General features: G+C 44.4%; 1 pseudogene; it reads left to right on the top strand.

The window, feature by feature from the left end:
• Positions 1 to 3,127: 3,127 nt before the first annotated feature.
• LOC144487397 (U2 spliceosomal RNA) lies at positions 3,128 to 3,333 on the top strand (annotated as a pseudogene).
• The last annotated feature ends 2,254 nt before the right edge of the window (positions 3,334 to 5,587 follow it).

Below are 5,587 nucleotides of genomic sequence, written 5' to 3'. Positions count from 1 at the left end.
CTCCTCGCCCTGGATCCCCTTGTCCTGAGCACTCTTGGTATATTCGGAACAATCGTTCCCCGTACTCAGAGTCTCCTTCCCCTTTTAGCTGCTTTGTGGTGGTAATTCTGCTCCAGTTAGTGGGAGCATTCCCTAAGACCCTCTGAATTTCTTCTTTAAACTGTAAGAAGGGTGCCTGTTGGGCATCTATTTCTGCTGTTAGGGGGATTACATGTGTCCACCGTCCCCCACTATAATCCTGTGCTATAGGGGCAGCGGGTCCACCTACTACCTGCCTCCACTTATCCGCTGGACAGGCTGCCCTGACCAGCTGGTGTACGTCTCTTAGGTATAATTGATGTCCTACCCAGATTGTGTCTAATTCTTCCCAGAATGTAGTGTTCGCGCTTCTAGTTTGTAATTTGCCCAGGGAAGCCATTATCTGCTGTCTCTCCCCTGGGGTAAAGGGTTTATAATTTGCCTTTGGTCGCGCTGCTGTCCCCCCTGTAGTTATGGGCGCTAAGTTGTGTTCCAGCTGTTCCCACTCTTCTGAGGGTGCCGTTGGCCCTTGCTGGGTAGACTCATAAGAAGGTAGAGGATCAGTTTCTCCTCCCCCTTGCCTTTCTAAAACCTGATTTCGTTTTTCCAATTCCCTCACTTGGGATTCTAGTTCTTTAATTCTTTCTTTGTCCTCTCTCCATTTCCTTGTAGAAGAAACTATTTGTTCAATTAGACCTGCTAACTGATGTGTTAACATTATTCCTATTTTCTTCGTTCTGCTTTTTTCTTTATCTATCCACTTTCTCTGCTGCTCTAAGGTTTGAGAAGTATCCCAACCATCCTTTTGCATTCTCTTTATTAACTCCTTCCTGTCTGTCATGTAGATTTCAATCAGGGAACCTGCAGATCCCCTTTTAACTTCACTATCTGCCATTTCGCAGATTTCACTAACCCCGGCCACGATTATTCTTTAGTAAAGTGTGCTAACTACCGTAGGGACTTCACTACCCCCGGCCACTATTACTATTCTTAGCAAAGTGTGCTAACTACCGTAGGGACTTCACTACCCCCGGCCACTATTACTATTCTTAGCAAAGTGTGCTAACTACCGTAGGGACTTCACTAGCCCCGGCCACTATTGCTATTCTCACACCGTGTTTCACTGCCGTTACAGGGTTTCAAGTTATACTCACGGCTTCCACGATTACCACTTCGGCAATGTGCTTCTCCACCGGAGTCCAGTTTAGGTCACAGTTGATCAAACTCCTGTTCCGCCCCGCTTTTCACCACATTGACAGTACAGTTCCCAACTTTTCAATACATTCATGCAATCAGCTGGCACCTCTGCGTCTGTTCGCCACTACAGAGGGTGATGTTAAACCAACTTCTGCCCTTTTGTGCTTCACAATCCTTTAGTGTCTCTCACTCACTTCAATTCCTGACCTTCACGTGGCAGATTTCTGCTCTTAATAGCCAGTCTAAGGCAGAGCTTTTGAGACAGGCACTACCTTGTCCTTTTGTCGATCAGCACAAATCACAGTTATTTATCCCTATCAGCAGTTAGTACTTATCACTATAACAAATACTATCACAAATACACAGTACAAATATTTCCCCTTATAAACCGTATTTTCCGATCCAGTCCGACTGTCACAGATTCCGCGATCTCTACCCCGGTTGCAACCGTGGCCAATCGGTCTCACCAGTAATAGGATCCTGCCGACTACGCCAATTGTTGTGGGAAAAATCCACTAGTCGTCAGACTTCGAGATTCAGAAAATACGATTTATTAAACGGAGCCCCGGGAGTTAAGGCACATGTTCGTAGAACACCTTTTCTCAATAGTATGTCGGGAGCGGTTCATTTTTATACCCTTTACACAATGGGTAAACCGGTGATTCGAACATTATCACATTGTTTAAGTGAGTACAAATATTTAACAGTTTATGAATGGGTACATTTCCTCATGTTTACAAAAGTACAAACAGGTATAGACATTTAGCATTTTATGAATGGGTACATCTCCTTATGTCTGTATCTATCAATGGCTAGTTTCGTCTCGTTCAGGTGCTAATCGGTTCCCTCCCATTCATATTTCCCGCGTTCCTGTAACGTTAATCTAAGCTCTTTGTTTTGGGGTTTCCTTTTCTTAAAAGATGTTTGACCCTTGGCTTTGGCTTCCTGAGGTGTTTGTTTGCTATGAGTCACTGTCTGTAATTTGGAAGTGGCTTGTCTGTTAGGTTTTGGCTTGACGTTATTTCTGAACAGCGGGAGCCTGTGTCTGCTTTTCTGGCTTCTTTCCCAGTTAACCCTGTATGTGCCAGGCAGCCATTTTAGAGTGTGCTTTCTTGTATTGCCATTTTAAAGTGTGCCCCCCTTGTATTTTCCCCTTTACAATACCCCATCAGTTGAATTGGATTCCACCAAATGTTTAGGAAGTTCTTTCCAGGTTACTGTCTAGCACGTACAAAAATATTCTCAGCTGGTCCTTTTGCCAATTACCTTAAGTATGAACTGTGATGTTGACAAGTGTCATTCCCTAGTAAAGTACACCGGAATTCCACCCACCACGGAATCGGAGCAGGCGAGGGGCGGATAACGGAAATGTCCGTTGACCTCGGGCAGGAATTTCCAGTCTCGCTCGCGCGAGGTCGTAAGGTCACACCCATCAGGTTTTCCAGATCGCACACCAATACCCCCACTCCCAGCATTTTCCTATATTAAAGGTGCTATATAAATGCAAGCTGTCATCCCTCTCATTCACACATACAGATGCCTTGCATTGTGTGGTGGATCGGGCTATGGATAAAATCATGGACTGCAGTTACTTCCTCACCAGCAGCTGGCTGTGGAAACAGGGTAAGGAAATTTGAAATCATTTTCCTTCAGAGAACGAGAGACAATGGTGGGCATAACTGTAACTTTGCGTGGTTCTGTAAAATGGGGAGTGTCGCGTTTGCTGTTATTGAATCTGTCCTGTTATAGAGCGGAAATTGATCCCCCCCTGAGAACGAACACCGAAACTTCTAAAGAGGAGTACCTCACCCTATAATCTGTAAAAAGTGTGTGTGAAGTGGTGTGACCTGCTCTTCAGCAACCTCTAGTGGTTAAATCAAAATAAATCGCTGACACTCTCTCTAAAATCAACATCGCTTCTCGGCCTTTTGGCTAAGATCAAGTGTAGTATGGACGGCAGCCCATGGTCGGCCGCACTTGGTCGAGGTCATTGGGTTACACTGAGGCTTCATATGTTTCATATGAAGCAATTTTTTAAAGCGGCATCTCGGCCTTTTGGCTAAGATGCAAATGAGCTCAAGTCTTGGAGAAGGAACCTCCCCCTTCTCCAATCAGCTTGTCTCATGTAGATCAGGCCCAGGACAGGGTGGTTTGGTCGCTCGCCCTGTCTTGTCAGCCTGGATCTGAAATGTCTCAACTTGTTGAGACTCTGAATTGGATTTGATTTGATTGAATTGGAAAAGTATAAAAAAAACATGTAACAATTTATTTTTCTCAGTGAACAAATTAACTAAACTATTAACAAGGCAAATAAACCCTTCTAACTCTTAGCTGTTCCCGAATAAAACAAGATTCTAATGGTTTGCTGTTCAGATAAATACAATTCCCACTCATTAACAAAATAGAATTTAGTCACTCTCTAAATTACAACCAGATTTTGTCCTCTAGGATATTCTGGGCTTTCTCTGTTGATTCTTCTGTCTGGAACTCCTTTCTTCTTTGCTACCTTTGCTATCTTGATGGTGCTTTGTCTTAAGACATAGATGAAGCTATGAGAGTTGAGAGCTGAGAGCTGTTAGCTCTGGCAGGTGGCAGTTGCTCCTCTCTTCTTTGTCCCTTTGTTTTATATCCCTAATGACGTATCAATATTTCCCACAATAGGATTGGTCCTAGGATGTCAAAACCATCAGATTTTAATTGAATAGGTTCTTGGTATCTAAGCACCTGATTCAATTTGAATGGCTAAATTCAAAAGTTTGTTGTCTTCGTAACACTGCTGCTTGGCCTTTTGATACAAATGTTTCAGTTTGGGCTCTCTGTATACTCACATTCTTTAAAAAATCTCTAAGCACAGGTAAAGCATCACCTTGAAACAGGACCACACAATGATTTCCCCCCGAGCATTTACAACTTGATAAACACTAAATTCTAACATCCTACCTCCCAAAATAAGGTTGAAAGAGTGCAGAGAAGGTTCACAAGGATGTTGCTGGGACTTGAGAAGCTGAGTTAGAACATAGAACATAGAACAGTACAGCACAGAACAGGCCCTTCGGCCCACGATGTTGTGCCGAGCTTTATCTGAAACCAAGATCAAGCTATCCCACTCCCTATCATCCTGGTGTGCTCCATGTGCCTATCTAATAACCGCTTAAATGTTCCTGAAGTGTCTGACTCCACTATCACTGCAGGCAGTCCATTCCACACCCCAACCACTCTCTGCATAAAGAACCTACCTCTGATATCCTTCCTATATCTCCCACCATGAACCCTATAGTTATGCCCGCTTGTAATAGCTCCATCCACCCGAGGAAATAGTCTTTGAACGTTCACTCTATCTATCCCCTTCATCATTTTATAAACCTCTATTAAGTCTCCCCTCAGCCTCCTCCGCTCCAGAGAGAACAGCCCAGCTCCCTCAACCTTTCCTCATAAGACCTACCCTCCAAACCAGGCAGCATCCTGGTAAATTTCCTCTGCACTCTTTCCAGCGCTTCCACATCCTTCTTATAGTGAGGTGACCAGAACTGCACACAATATTCCAAATGTGGTCTCACCAAGGTCCTGTACAGTTGCAGCATAACCCCACGGCTCTTAAACTCCAACCCCCTGTTAATAAAAGCTAACTATAGGCCTTCTTCACAGCTCTATCCACTTGAGTGGCAACCTTTAGAGATCTGTGGATATGGACCCCAAGATCTCTCTGTTCCTCCACAGTCTTCAGAACCCTACCTTTGACCCTGTAATCCACATTTAAATTAGTCCTGCCAAAATGAACCACCTCACATTTATCAGGGTTAAACTCCATTTGCCATTTTTCAGCCCAGCTTTGCATCCTATCTATGTCTCTTTGCAGCCTACAACAGCCCTCTACCTCATCCACTACTCCACCAATCTTGGTGTCATCAGCAAATTTACTGATCCACCCTTCAGCCCCCTCCTCTAAGTCATTAATAAAAATCACAAAGAGCAAAGGACCAAGCACTGATCCCTGCGGCATTCCGCTAGCAACCTGCCTCCAATCCGAAAATTTTCCATCCACCACCACCCTCTGTCTTCGATCAGACAGCCAGTTACCTATCCAATCAGTAACTGCCCTTAGAGGGCAGTTGGACGTCAACCATATTACTGTGGCTCTGGAGTTAGATGTAGGCCAGACCGAGTAAGGACGGTTCCCTCAAGGGACATTAGTGAACCAGATGGGGTTTTCCGACAATCGACAATGGTTTCATGGTCATCAGTAGATTCTTAATTCCAGATATTTTTTATTGAATTCAAACTCCACCACCTGCCGTGGCGGGATCCGAACCCGGGTCCCCAGAACATGAGCTGAGTTTCTGGATTAATAGTCTAGTGATAATACAACTAGGCC

This window comes from Mustelus asterias, unplaced genomic scaffold (assembly GCF_964213995.1).
Source record: "Mustelus asterias unplaced genomic scaffold, sMusAst1.hap1.1 HAP1_SCAFFOLD_772, whole genome shotgun sequence".
NCBI lineage: Eukaryota > Metazoa > Chordata > Chondrichthyes > Carcharhiniformes > Triakidae > Mustelus > Mustelus asterias.
Note: the sequence above shows the minus strand (reverse complement) of the source record. Positions and strands in the feature narration are given on the sequence as shown.